The sequence below is a fragment of the Callorhinus ursinus genome, unplaced genomic scaffold (genome assembly GCF_003265705.2).
Source record: "Callorhinus ursinus isolate GAN/ISIS: 27379988/994484 unplaced genomic scaffold, GSC_fseal_2.0 scaffold4, whole genome shotgun sequence".
Classification (NCBI taxonomy): Eukaryota; Metazoa; Chordata; class Mammalia; order Carnivora; family Otariidae; genus Callorhinus; species Callorhinus ursinus.
In genome coordinates, this window is record NW_027397066.1 from 40,262,520 (window position 1) to 40,285,907 (window position 23,388).

Below are 23,388 nucleotides of genomic sequence, written 5' to 3' on the forward strand. Positions count from 1 at the left end.
TATCCGATAACCCTGCAGAGATCAGAGTCTATCTGTCATTTCCCCCGTGCTTGACCAATTGAGAGAAACTTTGCCAGAATGATACAAATTAACAAGAAAACCAACGCTGGTAAATTTCAAAGACTATTTGACTGTCGATATTAAAACTGCCCAGTGTGTGCACATCCAGATTTTCCACCCGTCTCACGGATTACCATCCAAGAGAATACTCCTCGTGTTATTTCCAACAGCTTTTCTTCTATTTGGACTGGTCTAAAGAATTAGCATGCAAGGAAGGGCCACGACCATACATCAGCATTTCTCCCATTTGGGAATATTTATACTTACGGCTGCTGCTCCAGGACTTTAACAAGGACTTTATGCTAATTTCAAAAAACACAGACTCCTGTAGGCTCAACATTGTGTGTCAACTGGCTGCAGCAGCAGCAGCAGGAAGAGGAACGGCAGCGGGCGTGTTGATCTCTCCCTCCAAGCCGCCGTCCCTTCTCTGGCAGGCAGCGGAGTTCTGGCCCACGGTGCTCTGGCTTCATTACCATGCAGTCTCGCAGTGACGCACAGCTATAGTGGAAACACTGCTGAATGCAGATGAACTCGCCGGTTGAATGAAAGCTTACAAGTTTATTGCAAGTGCCCTGAAGGACATCATCACCCTTCTTGCGGTGGGCATACACGTGGCTGCAATTATCTTCTCTGCCTCTGTTCCTGTTACCAGCTTTGATGAGCTGGGTCTGGCTGCCTTCAGTGTAGCCAGTACTGACTGCTAGTAAACACACAAGGGTAGAGCTCTGCCCTTGGATGACAACTTTTCTCACTGGGGGCCTTAGGAATAAAAATAAATTCAGGTCTAGCCTAAGATCTTTAAATCTCTTCCTATAGTAGCTGACCAAAAAGAAGAAAAAAGAAAAAAGAAAAAGAATCGGTGGTATTCATCCCACTCCAACATCAGTTTTCTTTAGGTGATTTTAGGAGTAATTCTCCCCACCCTTCTACACCCCCAGGCAGTAAGCAGTGACTTTCTCAGCAGGCTTATGATACAGAGTCCACTTTTCACTTAACCCACCAGACAGAATGCTGGCTAATGGGATGAAAAGATGATGTAATGAATACTGTGGCTGAGCCCCCATCGGCCCTCTAAAACTGCTCAGCTCAGGACAAAGTTTCCTCTGCTGCATGCAACTTATTCAAAAGAGGGAACTCTATTATAATAACGGGATTATTTCAAAACCTAGGGCCTTCTATTCTTAATATAGCACATAATTCCCCTAGAAAATCTTACAGTCAGAAAACCAATGAATAGCAAGAAATCTTCCGGTCAAATAAAATGCATATTTTAAAAACTTTATTCTATAGGAACTGTTTCAAAACTGAAAACTGACACTGTTAGAAGCCTAGCTGCTCTTCAAAATAGCAGGAAAATTTCATAATCAAACCCAACAAATATTTTATGTTACTGTCAGAAGAAAAAGGTCTTGACCTCATAATTAGTTTACTGTGACTCTGAAGGTCAATGGAGCATGTGTTTTTCCATATGTGGAAATATACTTGAATTGACCCATTTATGCTATTGTATCCTTTAAATACCACAAGGAATAAGTAAATTCAGTGATCAAAGTCATAACTGAATAAATATATTCATAGCCAAATGGCTAGGCACCGTATTAAAAGCTAAAAGAACATCCTTCCATACACTAAGGGAAAAAGATAATCCTATCCAGTAAGACCTGTTCGGTGGTAACAGTACTGTTGGGAGTTTCATTTAAAGCTTGTACTTTTCAGAGCAGTTCAAGAAATACGGAGCAAGTCTGGACTATTCCTACTCCTGAAAAGGCCCCAAACCTAAATTCAAACCAGGGCTGCAAAGGCTAATCACACAGACCCCCACTACCAAAACACATTGTTTGGGTACATCATCTTGATCAGAGACCTCTCCGAATCAGTGGAGAGCAGGGTTTCCCCTGGTCAAAGGCAACACAAATGACTCACAGTGTCACACGAATAAAGGGCATTCCACAGTCCAAAAGCACTACCTCCTACATTCCATTCTTGCACATTAACAATGTATATTAACAAAGGGCTCTGAGTTGTACACAAACCAGTTTAATTTTTCTTTTCAATTAAAATATTCCTTAAAGTGATTTGACAATACAGTCCTCTTTTCATCAAACAGCTGTTAACAGATTTCAGGGAATAAGCAGATCTAAACCCAAACAAACTATACTATCAAGCGCCAAGACTCAGAACTGAACCATTTAAGCAAGCAGACAAGTTAGGGGACGTGTACCCACGTTATTCTGCCATATTTTTTCTACCCCTATTGAGCTAAGTCTACTAGCCTCATATAAATCTTAAAAGCTACTCAACACTATGTGGCTAGAATGGCCCACCAAAGTAGTCAAAGTTCATTCCTGGTAAACGTTTAAAAAACTGTAACTAGCAAAACTAACTGTCATATAGAACATCAGAGTCTGAGAACTTTTTTGAGAGCGGGGGTAGAGGTTAAATAATGGGTGATTTTCTCACAACCTTAAAAACAGCATTTGCTTCTGCTTAAGTGTTGTCTACATGGATCTAAAAGAATATATCAGTTTCTATTCTATCTAATCAGTCTGTTACTATGTATATACAGCCAAGGCAAATCAACAGCTGCTCTGGGACACAGATGTATAAAATTAATTTCAGGGCTTCTTCTGGAAGTTCCACTTGACATCAGGATTTCCTTATAGACAGAGGGTGAGGGAAAATGGCACTTTCCATTTATATGGAAAATAATTCAACAAGCCTGCCTGTATGGGCAGAGCCTGGGCTCTGAACTTTATTCTGAAATGCAAATAATAAAATAAGTCGTATTATTACTCCAAATATTAATCATAAATTTAACCAACTTCAATGGAATAAGTACTTCCTTTCTAACCCTTCCCAAAATGGTATCACCCAAATCACTCACATATTAATCAGAAGAACTACATAACCACCCACAACTACATATGCGTCCAACAATTCTTTCAGAAGACTGGGGTAGCAGAGACCTACAGTATTCTGAATGCTTTCTCAATCCCTCAATTACTAGTTTTAGTGTCTTATTACACAGATAATAATACTCCCATCATTCTTCAAGTGAGTTCTCTACTTTTAACCTATCGATTAATCACAGAAACACACAGCCTAGAGCTTATTGCAAGGTTGCCTAAGACCAGTCAAAATATCAGTCCTCTGTTTTATTCTTTCTATAAATTCAGAATTCTCCAAGTCATATCATACATATATATTTTTCGGTATCCTCACCATAGAAATATAGTCATAGATGCCATTTCTCAACGGCATATCCTTGGCAAAACAGAAAAGTCTATTTGGGATAATTTCCTTTAACTATCTATACTAACCTTTTAGGTTATAATATATTAAAGAATGCTTTTAAAAGATAAGATTTTAAAAATAGAAATAAGATTTAGAATATTTTTAGGAACTTCACAATTTCAGTATTACCAGCTTTTGCTAAGATCCTCTTGGCCTGGGTCAGATAATATAAAGCATTACATACAAAAGATGACCATGGCCATTCTCTTGCCCTCAAGGAGTTAGAAAGTAGGTTTCCCCTCTTCCTTTTAATCAATTTCCATTTAATTCTATGCCCTTTTCACTGGCATTTTAAGGATTCATGGAATTAGTTACTTGCTTTACATGTCTAAGTAGAAGGAAGATAAAGGTACATTCTAATACACCAAAAAATGTGTACCAGGAAAAATTCTCAATAAATCCTTCAAAAATACTCCATTTAAATATAGGATCTGAACAAAATGTCCCCCAATATATAATGGAGTTTGGATTTAACAGAAACTATCAGACAATTCACTGAAATTTATCTAAAAGGCAATAAAAGTCTTTACTTATTAACATCTTTAAAAAGGGTGCAAAATATAAGCATTATCCCTTATATTAACACTTTTTAAAATATTTCAGAAATTATTAAACTGGTAATCCAGAACAATTATAATATAATAAAAACCAGAAACTTGGCAAGTTTTTTTATATAAAATGTCAACTACCCAACCACTCCTAGAGCCTTCTACAGCCCCATAAATTTTGACCTCTTCAAAAAGGCCGTATCTTTTCTAGAGTTTAGAACAGGGATTGAAAGGCTTTAGGTATGGAAGGAAAGATGCTCTCAGGTCTACTAGGTAATTAATACTACACCTGAAATACAAAGAAGAAACAGGGTGGGGGGACGGGGGAAATAGGTGATGGGATTAAGGGGTGCACTTGTGGTGATGAGCACTGGGTGATGTATGGAAGTGTTGGATCACTGTATTGTACACCTGAGACTAATATAAACTGTATGTTAACTACACTGGAATTTAAAATAAAAATAAATAAAATTTGTAAAAAAGAAGAAAAATGGTTATAAAAATTACTTCAGATTTTTCTTTGGATTCTCATTAGTAATGCAACAAAAAAACAACAATTATCTATAATTGTATCAGTAATTAACATTTACTTCTTAGTGCACTTACTTTTCTACTTACCTCTTATATATTTTCCAAACTTTCTACAATGAACTCAACATTTTAAAACTTCACTACAAAAAAGGAGCCGGGCTCCCCGGGTAAATGGCTGATTCCTAAAGCCAGAGCACGAACACACATGATAAACCTAGAACATCTTTTGTAGGGCCATAAAGTAGGAAACGGCTCAAAACACAAAATAATGTGGGTATATCAAAAGGATATCGGAGGCAACCGAAAGAGCTGCCAATAGCCAAAGCAGTTTTGGAATATAACCCCAAGTATAAAATAAATATCCATGAGTCTACACTGATATAAATAAATGATTAAATAAATAATAAGTGAGAGAGAAGAGATAAATCTCACATTGTACAGAAAAGAGTTAACCTAGCAGGTCTGTTATCCTTTGAAATGTCTGCTCACAAGACTGGCTCTTAGCTACCATCTAAGAACCTCGATTTTAAGAGGGCCCCACCATTTCCAGAACTAAAAAGCATGGCTCACTATGCTAAACTCTTGGTACAAACAATATGGTTTATGCTAAACATCTGCTTTCCTTCAGGGAGTCTAAAACATGGGGATGTGTCAGGCAGGGGATGCCTATGTGACCAGCCCCAGTAAAAATCCTGGGCACTGAGTCTCTAATGAATTTCTCTGATTGGTAACATTTCACCAGGAATGTCACAGCTCACTACCTGGGAATCAACTGCCTCCTCTATAATGCTACTGAAAGAAACTCTGGAAGCTGGCACCTGGTTACCCCTGGATTTTGCCCCATATGCCTTTTCACTTGTTAATTTTGTACAGTACCCTTACGCTGTAATAAAGACTAGCTGTGAGTACAACTATATGCTGTGTCCTGTGAGTCCTTCTAGTTGATTGTTAAATCTGAGAAAGGTCTCGTGGACCTCTGAGACATATTCAGAAGAATTCCAAATAATTTATGTAAATAATTCACCCTCATTACTCTCAACCCTTAAAAGCATGAGCTATATATTTGGTGGCTTCCTTCCAAAGGGTCCAATAGAGATAGCAGGGAGAAAAGAATAATTTTATTGTTAGAGAAACCTATGTCAGCCAGGAGATCAAGGTTAACACCTTCAGTGATTAGAGTACACACTCTTGATATGATTATGATGAAAATGGCACTTTACCTGTGTTCTTCCTACCAAAAAGCCATCACCCCAGTCTAACTATGAAAAAAAAAATTAGATAAACCTAAACTGAAGCGTGTACAAATTATCAAAGCAATACTCCTCAGCATTACCAAGGTAATTAACAACAAGAAAAGCATAAGAAACTATAATAGTTGAATAGCCAAGGCATTCTGTAGATACTTCAGAAATGTAAAGACTACTTTAAACCCTCCTTAACATGGCTTCAAAGGATCCAACAGGCCTCTAAGGATTAAGCTATCTGCAAGTACTGCCTTCCAGAACAAAGAGTAACAGTCTTTAAAAGAATGTAACAAAATGTAGCTCTCAACAATGTCACATTTACAGTATCCGGCATCCAATAAAAAATATTTTAAAACTATTAAAAATTACTATTAAATTATCTGTCACGATGTAGGAGAATATGACCCATAAAAATCAGTCAATAGAGATCCAGAAATGACAGAAACGATGGAATTAGCACATGTGCTCTTTAAAAAGTTATTATAAATAGGCTCAAGGACTTAAAGGAAAAAAAAATAAACACAATGAAGAGAAAATAGAAGATATAAGAAGCAGACTCAAATACAACTTTGAAAGATAAAATACACTCTCTATCCATAACAATAAACTCACTAGATGGGACCAACAAAAGATTAGATTTGGGGGAAGAAAAAAAAAATGAGTAAACTTGGAGAAACGGAAATAGTAGCTACAAAGTGAAGTGCAGATGACAAAACAATTAAAAAAAAAAAAAAAGAAAGCTCAAAGCCTCAGTGACCTTTGGAGCAACACCAAACAGTCAAACGTATGTGTAACTGGAATCTGAGAGGAATGAACAGAAAATACTCTTTGAAGAAATAATAAAAACTTTTTAAAACTGAGAAAGACTATAAACCCACAAATCCAAAACTGTCATCAAACTTCAAGCAAGAATAAATATACACACAAGAACAAAAACAAACAAAAAACCCATGCCAAGGCACACCATAAATCAAACTGCTGATAACCAATGACAAAGAGAAAATCTTAAAAGCAGTCAAAGAAAATAATTTACACACAGAGAAAAAAGAAAAAAAATCAACACAAATGTTTCATCTGAAACTATACAAGGCACTATCCTGGGCACTGAGTCTCTAAGAGGTGTCTCTGGTTGGTAACATTTCACCCATAATGATATTGCTGAAAAGCTTAAAGCATAAAACTGATGACCTATACTTCTATATCCAGTGAAAATACCTTGCAAAGATAAAAGCAAAACTTTTCTGAGACAGAAAAAAGCTGAAAGAATCTGTCACGAACAGATCTGCATACAAAAAAATGTTAAAGAAGGTTCTTCAAGCAGAAACAAGATTATACAAAATGAAAACCTGAATTCACATAATTGATGAAGAATACCAGAAATGGTACATTCGCAGGTAAAGAGACCTTTTATTTCTCATCTTAAATTTCTTTAAGTTAATTGACTTAAAGCAGAAGTGATTAACATACTGTCAGGTTTATAACATATGTAAAAATAAAAAATCTGACTATAATAGTACAAAGGATAGAGGGGAGAAATAGAAGTGTAAGATTTTAGGATCTTACATTATACATTAAATTTATGCTATTATTTGAAAGTAGACTGTGATAAGCTGACATTCATTTTGTAAACTCTGGAGCAACTAGTTTTTTAAAAAAAAAAAGTTTTTTAAAAAGCCAACAGTAGAATTAAAATACTAAAAAATATACAATTAGTCCAAAAGAAGGCAACAAAAGGGGGGGGAAACAAGACAGAAGGTACAAATAGAAAATAATAACAAGACACATTTAAGCCCAACCATGTCACTAATTATATTAAATATAAATTATCTAAACACTGGAAGCACCATGCCAAGTGCTAAATGATAATTTAGTGAATAAAACAGATCTTTGTGCCCTTGGGAAGGCTGCACAATGGTGCAGATAAAGAGTTTGGATGGGGGGGGGCTGTCCCCACATACCAACATGCAAATATAAAATTACAAATTGTGATTAAGGACTGTGAAGGCAATAGAGGGGGCCTCCTGACACAGAAAACCAGACGAGGTCCTACTGAGTTAGGGTGATCAGGGATGGCCACTCTGAGGGGACAATATCAAATCTCAAATCTGTTCAGCAATGTATCTCCTGAAGAATGAATCTTTATGCTTAAATCCAAAAAGGAAAACAGATTAAAATCAAAGTAACTCTGACTGACCAAGGATTAGGGTACCAGCATCATACCCACTTTTTTCCTTTCAGTTACCTGAGATTTGCAAAAAACTCCTGAAATATCCAGAGGGGTCCAAGAAATACTGAAATCATTAGTTGGATACTGGAGAAGAGTTCTGAGCAGGAACAAGGAGGGACAGACCAGTTGATGGTTAGGTGGAGAATGGACTTCAGGAGGTTCTCCTGAAGTCTCCTGAAAGAAGTTGCTGAGGGGAGAGAAAAAGACTAAAAAAATATATAGTATACTTACAGTAATTAGGAAAAAAGCAATAAAGATGGGAATAAGAGAGATTCCAATTTTTCCTACTAGATAATTCTTGATATATTTGGTGACCGATAGGGAAAGAAAGCTGAAATACTCAAAAGTGAACCCTAGGTTTGGGTGACTACATGGACTGTGGCACTGAACATGGAAGAGACAGATGGAGGTCACATCAAGAGTTTGGGATCCACCAATCTAAAGTAAAAAAGAGATGTCAGGACTAGAGATAAGAAGAGGCTACAGAGACAGAAGGGAAGTAGACAGACCCCCACAAGCTCTCTGTCTTCTCCAGTGATGAGGGGGAAAAAATGAATTCATTATTTTCAAGTACCTCCTAGCCAACAATAACCAGAAATTAATGGATTCAGCTGAACTGAGAGAAATAAAACCAAAAAAAAGGGGGAGGGAGAGAGAGAGAGGGACAATAAATCAAATATAGCACTATGAAAGAGCCAACAAAATAAACAAGTCAGTAATGAAGGCAATCTGCTCCTGAAACAGACCGGAATTCCATCTAGGTTTCTGGATAATAGGGTTTCAGGTTATGTCCAGATTAACTGCTTATTTTAGAAATGTAAATCAAGTTTCTGAATTAATAGTTATAGCTATAAAAGAATTTCTAATAAAGAGAAGTTTTATACAAATGTCACAGATTGGACCAATGCATCAATATATTCACAAATTAGCAACATAAAATCTGTGAAGAAGCATTTTTAACTACACTCTTTAATTTTGGGAGTGGTTACCTATGCAGCAATTATACTACTTGTGTATTTTGTAAGGTGCAATTACTGTTACCTTCCCGACACGGGGTATTTATTAATAGGCCAACTTGTTCCTAGCTTTTGGTTTAAGTTATTTTTATATGTTTTACATATTTTAAAAAATTGCTTCCCCTGCTTAAAATGAAACAGTCCAGACCCTGTAATCATACTTTCTTCCTTGCCGTCACAAACCATACCAATTTGCTATTATTTGGCTCAGTGCTAAGATATTATTATTTCTTGAATAAAAAAAAGTTTATGAATACATTTAAAATTCTTGAGATCCTTATCTGGACATGAGAAATTATTTTCAATTGCCTGAAATAATTCTTGAAGATACTGTTAATAAAAACCCAGATTTAAATTTTTCTAGGGATGCCTATCTGGCTCAGTCGGAAGAGCGTGCAACTCTTGATCTCTGGGTCGTGAGTTTGAGCCCTTTGTCAGGTATAGAGATTGCTTGAAATAAATAAAACTTTAAAAAATAATTAAAAAAATAGGGGTGGGGTGGCTCAGTTGGTTAAGTGTCTGCCTTCAGCTCAGGTCATGATTCCAGTGTCCTGGGATCGAGTCCCACATCAGTCCCCTTGCTCAGTGAGGAGTCTGCTTCTCTCTCTGCCTCTGCCACACTCTCTCTCTCTCTCTCTGACAAATAAAACCTTTAAAAATAATAATAGGGATGGGTGCCTGGGTGGCTCAGTTGGTTGAACAACTGCCTTCGGCTCAGGTCATGATCCTGGAGTCCCAGGATCGAGTCCTGCATCGGGCTTCCTGCTCAGTGGGGAGTCGGCTTCTCCCTCTGACCTTCCCCCCGTCTCATGTGCTCTTTCTCTCATTCTCTCTCAAATAAATAAAATCTTTTAAAAATAATAATAATAGAGGTGCCTGGGTGGCTCAGTCATTAAGCTTCTGCCTTCAGCTCAGGTCATGATCCCAGGGTCCCAGGATCAAGCCCCGCGTCAGGCTCCCTGCTTAGCAGGGAGCCTGCTTCTCCCTCTCCCTCTGTTTGTGTTCCCTCTCTTGCTGTGTCTCTCTCTGTCAAATAAATAAAATCTTTAAAAAATAAATAAATAAGAATAAAAATAATTTTAAAAATAAAAATAAAATTTTCCATTCAAAAAGCTACTTGTTATCAGATTTGTATTTTTACAATACACATAATGTATATTCACTGCCCCCCAAAAAACTAGAATTGTTAGTACTAAGATACCTGTGTGCTAAAAATGGCATAAATATATATAATTATCAATAATCAATATCTATTATTCAATATATCATATATATTATGTATTATCAATATATATTATTCAGATGTATTGGGAAGAATAGGGTATTATATGCATTATAATCAGTCAATCCTACTGGCAAAGGATAGATAAAATTCTATAAGCTATGAATAGGGTGAACACAAAATGACCAACGCTGGACTTTTTTGAGCACAAAAGTAGGTCCTATTAATGACATGCCAGAACAGAGTCTAAATCACAACTGGCCAGGGTCTACGGAGACCTATGGTCACTGTATCCACGAAGCACCCATTACCAAGTAAAGGCTCACTATTTCCTGCCAACACTCGCCTTTCTGGATTTTTCCTACACTGCCAGTAGCATGTATGTTTTCAGTCAACTACAAATTTTTATTGTTAACAAAGGGGTGAGTCAGCAAGGCTGCCATCAAGTGGAAGGGTCGAAACCAGAAGAGGAAAGAAGGTGTCAATAAACTGCACAAGGAACCAAATGGACAGACAGAAAACCCACACTTAGCAAGCAGAATACCAGTAGGGGTGGGAAGAAAAGATGAAGAGACTGTCCAGTAGAATTAAATGGGCAAGCCTAAAACAAAGAAAAGTATTTATGCATGGGTCACCTTCACATATACTGCATGAAAAGGAATTTGGGGCGCCTGGGTGGCTCAGTTGGTTAAGCGACTGTCTTCGGCTCGGGTCATGATCCTAGAGTCCCGGGATCAAGTCCCGCATCGGACTCCCTGCTCAGTAGGGAGTCTGCTTCTCCCTCTGACCCTCTCCCCTCTCGTGCTCTCTGTCTCTCTCTCTCAAATAAATAAATAAATAAAATTAAAAAAAAAAAAAAGGAATTTGGAAAAACCTGCCTTCATAATCTTAATATTCTTTAAAGCCCGACTCTAAACCCAGTAAATCAGAACCCACATTTTTATAAGTTCCTTAGATCATTCTCAAGCACATTAAGTTTAAGAAGAGCTACTTTAAAATATACTAATATTTTTATTTTAAAATATACTATTATCTTGTTTATGCCACTTTTAGCACACAAGTATACTCATTTAAAAATAGAGATTGGAAGGGGCACCCGGGTGGCTCAGTAGGTTATGCATCCAACTCTTGATCTAAGCTCAGGTCTTGATCTCAGGGTTGTGAGTTCAAGCCCCACACTGGGCTCCATCCTGGGTGTGGAGCCTACTTAAAAAGAAAAAAAAAGAGATTAGGAAAATTCAGAGGCCTAAAAAATAAATTTTCTGTATTTCTTACAAAGAACTTTTCAGAGTTTTTTTTTTTTTTTAAGTTTCTTTATCAAGTAGACTAGAAATACATACTGGCTTATGCTTCTTGAGAATAGTATAAGAGATCATCACACAGCTTACCTAGTCTTAAACAAATCATTCTTTAGAAACAGAAAAAGCTATCAAAAATTTAAGAAGAAGATTTTAGGATGTAGTTAAGGTGACTATAATTTACATCTGTAATAATTAAGTTATTTTGGGTTATCTTTAACAATTTAAATGAATAAATCAAATGATGGAATGTTCACTTTGCTCATATAGAATTTAGAAAAGTATAATTCTAAGCCACAAGACTGATCCTCACCTTAACTGCCATCTTTTCTACAAAGAATCACCTGAGATTATCTACTTACCTTTATAGCTAATTTATTCTTTTAAATAATAAAAAAATGACTAGTTTATTCAATTTAATGATTAAAACAGACAAAGTGTGTATTCTATCCACATCCGTGGTTAGATGGAGTGAGAGATGGGTGGAAGGTATGACTAGAGCCTACAGGACAGTGAGTTCCAATATGGAAAGACTATCAACAAAACAACTGATAAAAGCGACCACTCCAGAACTCAGCAGGACACTGAGGGCATATGGGAAATGTAATAAAGCTAAGAATTGTTATCTTTAAAGAATAAACCATCTGGCCTTCCACAAACAGTCGGTGAGTCACAGATTTTTTTTTTTTTTAAACTGGAGAGACTTTAAAAATCCCGTAACATAATCCATTAAATTTTAGATAAGACAACTGAAGCCCAGCGAGCACAAGTGACACAGCTGGATCCTGAATTGAATCAACAAATATTTACTGAACACCTACTATGGATAAAACACTATTCAGAGGGCTACAGAAAATACAAGTAAGTATAACGTTAGATGCCTTCCGTTCTCTGCTTCCCAGGTAAGTTACCCACATGGAGCCCTCTGATGTTAGCAACATTCTTTTCCATATTCTAGTTTAGGGGTTTGAACACTTCGGTCCACAGGCCAGATTTGGTTCATCGCCTATTTTTGTAAGTAGAGTTTTACTGGAACACAGCCGTGCACATTCATCTGCATATCGTCTGGGCCCCTTTGGCTCTAGGAAGTCAGAGCTAAGTAGCTGTGGCAGAGATATGCAGCCTGCAAAACCTAAAATATTTACTATCTGGCCCTTTACAGAAAAGGTTTGCCGACCTATGTTCTAGATCACTGTCTGGACGATTTGAGGATTTTGTTTGGGGTTTCTGGTCGGTTTGTTTTCATTTTGAAGCTACTGGAAGGTTAGTTTTGCCTCAGGAGCCACGGCCTACTGAACACCGTACTAGATGGTTTTGAAGGAAAACCTGGTGGGCTAAATATGGCAACAGACAACAGCTCTGAGGAACAAGTAAAGACTTGCTCTGGGGCATAGAGGACAAGAACCAAAGGCGAGAGGACTCTCAAATCCAACCAACATTTACTAACTGCTTCCTAAGTACCTGCCATGGGGCTAAGCTCTGGGGGCTCCCCACATAGGTAAGATCAACTCTGTTCACAAAGAACTCACCATCTGGTATAAAGAAACAACACTTTTACATTAAGTGGAATAACAGAAGCTAGTGGACAACGAGTTAGAGTCCACGAAGTCCACTGACACGAAGAATAATTAACTGAGGCTGAGGGTGAGGGAAAAGATTCAAACCCAAGGACAGCCACGCAGAGACCTCGGTGGCGCCCCCAGAGCTGCAGACCCGGGACGTGGCCAGGGTTGGGAGCTGAGTCCACGGCTGTCTCAATCCAAAGGCTCCTGCTTGTACGTGGGTGGAGTTAACCTTTGGCCTATTCGCTGCTTCCCGAACTCCTTTTATAGCACACTTTATTTTTTGTTTAACTTTTCCAGTATATTCCTTTAGTTACATTTTAAACTTACATGCAGCTGTAGTCATCTGTGCCTATTTTTACTGTGCTTGTTTTTAACCTCGACTTCACTGTTTCCTTACTACCTTCCGATACAGATATTATTTACCCTCTTACTCACCTTTTTATGCCTTTATTATTTCAGTATATTTTGCCTTTTATTTAGTTACATATTTTTCTTACCTACGTCATTTCAACTATTTTATCCTAGATGTAATACCTTCAACTGAGAGGAAGAATTGTAATATTTTACCAACTAGTATCACTACACACCCAGTACACAGTGGGGGAGTATCAGTTCTGTGATTAGGAAACAGCACAGTAAATGGCGAGGGGGGGAGACTATTCCAGGCCCCCTTAAAAAGGGAGACAGATGCATCTTTACTTCACAATTAAGTTTCTGGCAAATCCTTTCTAAAGGCCAAGGAAGTAAAACCCTGACCCCAACTCAAGCCATACTTAACTGTGCCAATTAAAAAAAAATAAACATCCACGTAAGGAGATAGTCTAAAATGATCTTTCTTATGAAGTGTTAGACTAACTTTAAAAACAACCAAGAGAGGGACACCTGGATGGCTCAGTCGGTTAAGCGTCTGCCTTCGGCTCAGGTCATGATTCCAGGGTCCTGGGATCGAGCCCCGCATCGGGCTCCCTGCTCACCGGGAGGCCTGTTTCTCCCTCTCCCGTTCCCCCTGCTTGTGTTCCCTCTCTCGCTGTGTCTCTCTCTCTGCCAAATAAATAAAATCTTAAAAAATAAATAAATAAATCATTAAAAACAAAACAACAACAACAAACTAACCACAAGGAAGTACAAGGTCATGTTGCTGCACTAACTTCCAAAAACCTCTGTATCTGCATCCTCTAATCATTTGGCGGTGGTTATCAGGAGGAGCACACACATTGCGGACCAAGAAGGAAGCACAGGAAAAAGTGCCTCAGCTCCAGCTCCTGTGAACTGTCACGCCGCTATAAATCACAGGCTAAAGTTTTTGGAATTAGGCACAATAAAAGACCTAGATCCAAATTCCTAGACTATTTTCTAGGACGCAATGATCCAAGGATAAATTCTCATTAGACATGATTTATCTACCTCCAAGTCAAAACTCCAAAACTTCTTGTAAATAATGAAAGCCACCGTGTATTAAACTATGTGTCAATTCTGCTGCCATTTTTTTTTAATAATGTCTGGATCAAAGCCCACTCGGCTCCTTTGACGGTCCTCCACTGCCTCTTTCCTCTCGATGCTGGAGGTCTTCCCGATAGCTCAATCACGAGAATTCTCACAGATGCAGGGAAGACGTGACTAGAACACCCAATAAGGCTTCTATGTCCTCCGATGACTGCAGACTGAGAAGTGCTCCAAAAGCTCTCTCAAGGTGGGGACGCTGCTGGATTTCACGACACTATGAAAGCCCAATGCTTCCAAATCCCACTTGTATGAGCAAGAAAAATTCCTGAACTCCTTCACATATTTACACAAAGTATCATTTGGGTCAGGCCAGAAATTCCATAGCCGGCGGATTATTCTTTGGATCTCAGGTTCTTCCCAGACATTGCCTTTCCCACCATCCTTTTTATCACATTTGAATTCCATACGATTCTCCCATCTCCTTAGGTCTGTTCTACCAGCAGAAGTGTCAGAAGAAAACCTCATCTCTGTGTTCTCCTACGACCTCCTCTAAACTCTCTATTAATAGTCCAGTCTCTGAAGAAGACTTCAATCACTCTTTACCCATCTCATTCCTTTCTAAACTGGCCTGCCATGCTACTCCTCTACCCAATACAGGGCGTATCAAACAAAAATGAGCTATTCTGGAGATATAAAATCTGACCATGGAGAGCAACGGTTTTGCAAAAACAAAACTGGAAAAATCACTTATTAAGGAAATCCAGTCAGTAACAGCACCCCCTTTTCTTTACTAGTCAAATACAGATGCAGCCTTCAAAACAACCAAGAGGGACGCCTGGGTGGCTCAGTCAGTTAAGCATCTGCCTTCAGCTCAGGTCATGATCCCAGGGTCCCGGGATCAAGTCCGGCTCCCTGCTCAGCGGGGAGCCTGCCTCTCCCTCTGCCTGCCGCTCCCCCCTCCCCCGCTTGTACGCGCTCTGACAAATAAATAAAATCTTAAAAAAATTAAATTTAAAAATAAATAAAACTCAACCAAGAGGTATTTGAATTTTATACTAAGTGCTACATTCTGCTTTGTCCCCGCTAGTGAGCTGTGCCGAATACCTGAAGAGAAGTATACCAGTATACTATTTAAATGTTTATTATCCCATGGAGTCATTAACACTTTGTAATGAAATGGAATGGCATCCCAATGTATGCCTCCTAATGGTTTTTGTAAAACTCACATGAAACGGCTATTCACTTCATCAGCTTATGTAACCAGAGTGTTATAAAAATAATTATCAACTGCTCATTAAAGCTAAACACAGGGTCTCAAAGAGTAATGCTTTACTTTGGAACTCAAGTTTCTTCCTATTGAAATATAGCTCTTAATTAAAATGAAATCACCCCCCCCCAAAAAAGGATATGAACTTTAGTGGCACAATTGAACTTGAGAGCTGCCCTACTCTTTAAAAAATATATTTCATACATAAAGATTTGAAAATCTCAGACACTGCAGCAAGATGGAGTACAAGGAACAAGTGCCTGACTTTAAAGCCACGGCTACCACTTAGGAGCTAAAAGACCTCAAATAATTCGCTTAAGCCCCTCTGAAGTTTTAAAACTTTGTACAACAACCTATATCTCACAAGGTTTGCAGGAGGACTTAGAGAACATTTGCTCCTTCAACCAGTCCCTCATTGAGCAACTATTATGTTTCAGGTCCTGGAACACATCAGTAGGCAGAGGCTATGCTCAACTTATTTTCTATCTGGGGTATGCACTAAATAGACAAAATTAAGTTATTGGTAAAACAAGAAAACAGTGCCCAGAATACAGAGGTGCTCAAAAGTTTCTTCCATCCTTAATGTTGATATATACTCAGTTCTGTTCAATCATCTCTGTTCCTGGTGAATTATAAAGTCAATCTTATCACGTATTTACATTCACTTATTCTTGACTCCAAACAGAATGAACAACAACAAAATTAAGGTTGATTCCATCAGAATAAAACTAACCCAATCTTGGAGATGCAAGGACTTTGCAGCTGTCACAACAGAAGCCTGTGGAAACACACTGCCTGATTCTTAGGATCTGACTCATGACTGTGCCTAACAGTCACTGTTCTTCAGTGACTGGACAACATGGTAGTATATTTTGAATCAGTGAAGGGCATTTTCTCCCCACCAACTTTTATGCCTGAAGATAGACATCATTTATGCCCATTCTACCAATATTTATCAGTGAAATCAGTCTTTGACCACATGACTAGGACTCTTCACCAAAAATATATGGATAGTTAAGCATGTTAGGAATAAGATTACACACCATGAACATCTTGATTCCTTTTTTTCATTAAGGAAGTTGGGACAGAAAATAAATCATTTACTTCTTTAACAAAATTGCAACATTACACAACTATATACAGCAGAGTTCCTTTACTATAAATTACAACGGTTAGCTAATCATCTAATCAAAAAGCTCCAATAAAGATGGAATCAGGGGAAACAATGATCAATAGGTCCACTAAAGGTTTTAACTTAAAATGTAAAATCCATGATTTATTCCCTAGCATTCTGATATAGTGCCAAGGCCTTAAGGTGAATTTGCTGATCACAGCATTGTCTGCCTTGCCTAAAGTCCAACCCATTTACATCGTCTATGATTTCCAATTTCAATTTCTTCAAAATGGAAAGGGAAGTTGAAGGTATCTGAGGAAAAAACCCTTCCAATCTTATACATTTCTCCGATCTACATGTAATTCAAACGCCCCCCCCATTTTTTTTGAAAGGAATTCACTTTTATGGAGTCTGACCAAAGCAGTCAACCTTGTTTACACCAAAACAACCCCTTATTTTCAGTCTCATATTTCACTGAATTATGTAATACCTAATTAAGTTACATGATCACAATTACAAGCATAATTGGCATAAACAGGTTTGGCTTAAAACACAGCCAACTCTTGGTAAGCCCACACAACTTAACCTGTTGGGTGCAAAAATGGTGGGAAAGGCTTTGGACAGTGCGTAGCATACCACACGCATGTGTTAAGATATTTTACAGAGAAACAAAGGATCTCCGGTAAATCCAGTGAGTTGAGAATTTCTACAAAATTCTTAAAACATTGGGTTAACTTAATATTTAGAGAAAAATGAAAAAAATTGATCAAAAGCAAAGAAAAATGTTCAAAATATCAACCCTGCAAATACCCCAAAATTCTATGCATATTTTTGTTAAGGAAACCCTATGCATCCATAAAAACTTCTGGAGTTATAAGTAGTAGCAGGTAAATTTCTATATATTGCAGACTAGCTTATTCTCAATTGATTCTCTCACAAAAGTATACTTATCTACCCATTTTACAATCTTGTCTAACATCCCCTAGAAATCACACCTCCCATTTTGAATTAACAAGTAAATAAGTTGGCAACAGATCCAAGTACAAAGCTATGAGAGGTCACCCTAGTCTCTCTCTAAAAGAATAGTTCCTTCTTTGCATTGGTGATACGAAATCTCTTCATACTCTTCATTTCTCCTTTCATTGCATGAACAAAACTGTAACACCCCTTAGAAGAACTGCACCCAGTCATATTTGCATGACTTCTGGCTAAAGTACTGCATTATCTCTATCCCAGAACCACCAGTAAACAGGAAGTAAAATTCATTCAAGCTGAGTTCCAAACAACCTATTTGCACATTGCTGTGAATCATTTGTCTTATTCTTATGTACGATATAAATTTAGTATCAAATCTTGAGATTCAAGAAGAAGGAATTTGATCAGTAAATTTAAATTTAAGAACCAAACATTTTAAGACCGAATCTCTGTACAGGAATTGCCAAAGAAGTCCTGTCAATTAATTTTAAGTCACTCCACCATGAAGCTGAATTTTATTCCTGAAGAGAAAAACCAGGCAAGAGTTATTCCACAAAAAACTTGAGGCCTCTGAAATTTCAGACAACAGATTCTTCAGTACTCCATGATTCTACTTTGCTTTGACCGTGATTGGTAAAAAGACAGATACTATAGAAAATTCTTAATCATTAACTTGAGTGTTTATTTGCAAATTAACAAATTACAAATCTGATTGTTACACTTTGAAAGAGAGAGCACACAAGTGGGGTAGGGGCAGAAACAGAGGGAGAGAGAATCTCAAGCAGGCTCCACACTCAGCTCAGAACCTGATGGATGGCTTGATCTCAGGACCCTGAGATCATGACTGAGCAGAAATCAAGAGTCAGACATTTAACCAACTGAGCCGCCTACGCGCCCCTAATTATCTATCACACTTTATAATATGTGTGCTATGTTCAAAAAGGTATAAGATAGTCTTTAAATTAAAAAAAGAGTCCTATTAAACTAATGGGCATAGCATATTACATTTAAGCATCAAGTCTAACCATACTGTTCATGGCACAGTAAAGAAAACCAAATGATTCAAGAGTGAAAGTTAAAGGAAAGATAAATTTTTAATAACTTAAAATAACCGCACATATAAATATATTAATACGTTTCACATACACATACACTGAACAAAAAACTAAGGGCTGAACAACTTACAGATTTTAAGACACACTAACCCATCAGCAGCCTCACCTCTACGTCATCCACCCAAGTAAGTGAAGAGCATGAAAAATGACTTCTCACCAGTACATTGTAAATGACAACATATATTTCTTCTTAAAACTTAAAAGCTCCTTCTCCTTTCTTTTACATAATTGATATTTTTACAACAAAATATATGGTTTCTCATAAACATGATCTTATTTTTCAAGCTGACAAGAAAAGTGTTAGGAAGAATACAAAAAAATAGGGACACCCCCTGCCCTGGGGAGCTTAAATTGAGAAATTTTTGAAAGATTCTTTGGCATCATTTATCAAAATTTAAAATGCACATAGAAATTTATACTGAGGAGTAATCACACAAAAGTATAAAGTGATATACCAAGGGATATTTATTACATAATTATTTTTAATAACTAAAAATTAAAATCATTCTAAATGTTCATCAATAAGACACTGATTGAATAAATTATTATATCCACACAATGGAGAGCATTTTAAGTGAGACAAAAAGATGTTTAGGATTTATTAAATGAAAAAGCAAGTATCAGAACAGTTTGGATAGTAAATCTCATTATTAAATTCTACAAATAAAAATGTGTATGTGCCTATTAAAATATGCATAGAAAACAGCTATAAAAATATATACCAAACTTGTATGGGGTTTACAGAAACTCTCTTCTTTCTACTAAATATTAAATTTATATGAGTCTGTATTTATTCCCTAAGATTGAAAAGCTCATACTCACACAGAACATTTTAACATTTTAAAGTGTTTTAGTCAAAAATGTAAAAACTTAAAGCATTTTTCCATCTTCTTCCGAAAGGATTTTCCCGTCTTTTAATATTTGGTAATTACTATACACAAAACTGATTTTTCTCCTAATACATAATAACTATCTTTCTCTCAGACTTTAAAAGGTATTAAATTCAATTTTGCAGGACTACAGGAAACAAAGACACTAGGACACAAAATAATAATCATATTCAAGATGTGACTTTTTTGACATTTTACCCCAAATATTTACTATCTTCAGAACAAAAGAATGGGATATATTTTTTAAACAAAATTTAAGTGGCTTCTATAGTGATAGATAAAACTCGTAGCTTAGTTTTCATTTACATATCCCATAGGTTGTACCAATAGCATTTTTTCAGTAAGTATAACACTTATTCATCAAAATATTTTCCAAAGATTGTCAAACTTTTTCTTTTATTAATGGCTTTAATCTTGATTTATAGCATATTTCTTCATCTAAACTCAAAACAACTTTGATACTAAAAAATTTTAGATCAAATATTCATCTACTATACTGAACATTTTTAATATTCAAACTTGATTTTCAAAATAAAGATATATGCTTACTAGACTTCATACTTGTAAAAATAATTTTACTTTCCTAAAATCCTTTAAAGAATTGAAAATCATACATCTTTACTTTACCTAGTTGTTGATGTGGGTGTCTATCATATTTACTGTGGCAGACATGGATTCCATCTTTCTCATCTACAATCTTCTCTGATGAAAGCACACTAAGACGTCTCATCTTAAGTAATCTTGGGGAGGCTTCCCGAAAACTATCTCTAGTATCCAAAACCACATCTCCCGAAAGAACGGGAGGAATGACTCTCTTTAAAAAATCCATTTTAAGGTTCTTCTGCATTACTAGACCCACAAGCACATGGAAATGTGCTTGCACCCACTTCCTGATGAGAAGGTAAGGTGCACTATTCGTGTAAAACAGCAAGGAAATGTCATGTGAACGGAGGTGGTGCTAAACGCCAGCAGGTCAACTGTCAGCTGTTCTGAAGCTGATTTTTTAAGACATTTGCTGTTCAAACTGATAACAAACCAACAGCTCTAGCCCATGAAACTGCACTTCGTTCATACACAGACGTACACGTACATGTACAGTGGGTGTGAACGGCAATATGGAGACGATAATATGTTTAGCATCCACTTGGTTTAACATTTAGACTTTGAAAATCTAAGCTGTGATCATGTTAAGACAAATTTACTTTCCTTTGGGGCGTGTCTTACTTTTAAAGAAACTTACAACTGAAATGCAAAACAGTAACTTGTATTCAAAAGATAATTCTTATCATTCTGAAAATTCACTGAGACCTCAGAAACATCAAGTTTTGTGGGACATTAAAAACAGTAATTTAAAACTTTATACTGTATTGTGAATATTCCAATGTACTTCTAAACACACAAAAAAACTCATTACAATCAATGGTAATTATCAATAGTAGCAATGGAAACTTTAGCATGAATTACCCCCCCAAAAAAAGATTGATAATTTAAAAATATATGGATCTAAAGAAGACAAAATTGAAGAATTTAAAGTATAAATATTTAGTTCTATAAACCCAGTAATCAACCTTAACTCCAAATTTAACTCCAAATAACTGAGCATTCTACTAAATATTTTCAAATAGCAAAAGCAGCTGATCCTACTGCCTTAATGTAGTCCAGAAGTATAAAAAATATGTCAGTGAAAGGTGCCTACATTAAGACTTTGAGAACTGAAATTAGTATCTTCTCCTTTCCTTTGCCTGCCCTCTGGTGGGAGTACAAAGTGAGCAAGAAGGAAATAAACAGAAGGATCAGGTAAGGAGTAAACTCCCTAAGTAATCTAATTTATGACTTTGAAGGATATACATTTTAATAATAAAAAAACAAATCTGACTCAGTGAAACACAAGCACACTCTCATTCTTCTAATACTTAACATGAAGAAAATAATTTACATATTTTAAAAGATGAAGCATAAAAGAGTCTATATAGATATCAGGAAAAATTGTAATGCAAAGGGGTGCCTGGGTGGCTTGAGTAGTTAAGTGTCTGCCTTCAGCTCAGATCATGATCCCAGAGTCCTGGTATGGAGCCCTGCATCCCTGCCCAGTGGGCAGTCTGCTTTTCCCTCTCCCTCTGCCACTCCCCCTGCTCCTGTGCGCATGCGCCGAGCGCGCCTGCACGCGCTCTCTCTCTCTCAAATAAGTAAAATCTTAAAAATTGTAATGTAAAAACAAGCAAAGTTCTGGTTCTGAATTGCTAAGTGTTTAATCCTTATTCTTCTACCACATTAATTGTGAAGTCAATTATTTTTTATTCCATTCATTTAAAAGATTAATTGAAGGTCCTCTACATGTAAAGCAGTAATATATTATTAAGGTTCAGGGAAAATTTAGAGGATTAATGCATATCCTGTCTCTGGGACTCCTGCAGTAAAAATGAAGGAAAAACAAGGAAATCAAATGAAAGACTTAAATTTCTTACCCTAAGGCAGGACCATACTTCCTAAAAAACAATGTTGACTTTTAAAAAAAAAAGCTCCCAAGAAGTGGATGTTCTCTTAACCCTTGAGCATAAAAGGATAAAAACTCTGAACTGAACAGCCTATTCCCCACACACAGAAAAAAGCAACTGGTTAGAACCATAATTCACACTTGTTAAGAGCTGAGAAGCTATCGCTCTGTCTTCCAGGGTCTTTCTCCCTCCCCTCTATAGACAGGATTACATATTCTTTTTTTTTTTTTTTTAAAGATTTTATTTATTTATTCATGAGCGACAGAGGTGGGGGGGGAGAGAGAGAGCGAGAGAGAGAAGCAGAGGGAGAAGCAGGCTCCCAAGGAGCAGGGAGCCCAATGTGGGACTCGATCCCAGGACCCTGGGATCATGACCTGAGCCGAAGGCAGACGCTTAACCATCTGAGCCACCCAGGCGCCCCAGGATCACATATCTTTACAACTTTGGTTTCTGGTTCTCTCGGGGTCCCGCTGCAGGCCCCCCTTATCTTATGGAGCTCAGAAACAGTAGTTTATAATGCAGGCTGATTATGGAGGGTAAGTTACCTTCATGTTTGTTCATGATATACAAGATAACCACCTGTGTTTCTACTAACCCCACTGTTCTCAACTGCACTTTCAACTGGGGAAAGTAAAGGCAAGGATTAGGTGTTACAGAAGAAGGCACAAGATTTTTCTCAGATTTCTTTCATTCCACAAATGTTTGCTGAGCAGCTTCTATGCTGGCCTGTGCAATGTGCAAGGGCACTGAAAATATGTCTCTGTTCCCAAGGAGGTTACTATTTATTTGTGAAGGGAAAGAAACTCTCACGACTACAGTTCTTCCGGTAGGCTTGGCCAAGGCTTTGTTAAGCCTGAATTGCAGTTTGATTTCCTCTGCCTAATCTGCTTCCTAACCTCTCTCGACAGGTGTTGATCCCTAATGAACACCCTGGAAGCCAAACTTTCTCAGCATCGGCTTCAGAAGGACCCACCCTGCGACAATAAGCAAGGGTTGAAAGCATGGCATTCCAGTAACAAGACTGTACCCATCACTAGCTGAATCTATGAAGGGTACAGGTCATAAAGCCTTGTTGCTTGTTAAT

At 37.2% G+C, this 23,388-nt stretch overlaps 1 protein-coding gene across 3 annotated transcripts in view; it reads right to left on the reverse strand.

The window, feature by feature from the left end:
* Nucleotides 1-23,388, reverse strand: part of FRYL (FRY like transcription coactivator) — a 252,038-nt gene that overhangs the window by 164,832 nt on the left and 63,818 nt on the right. The window lies entirely within an intron of this gene.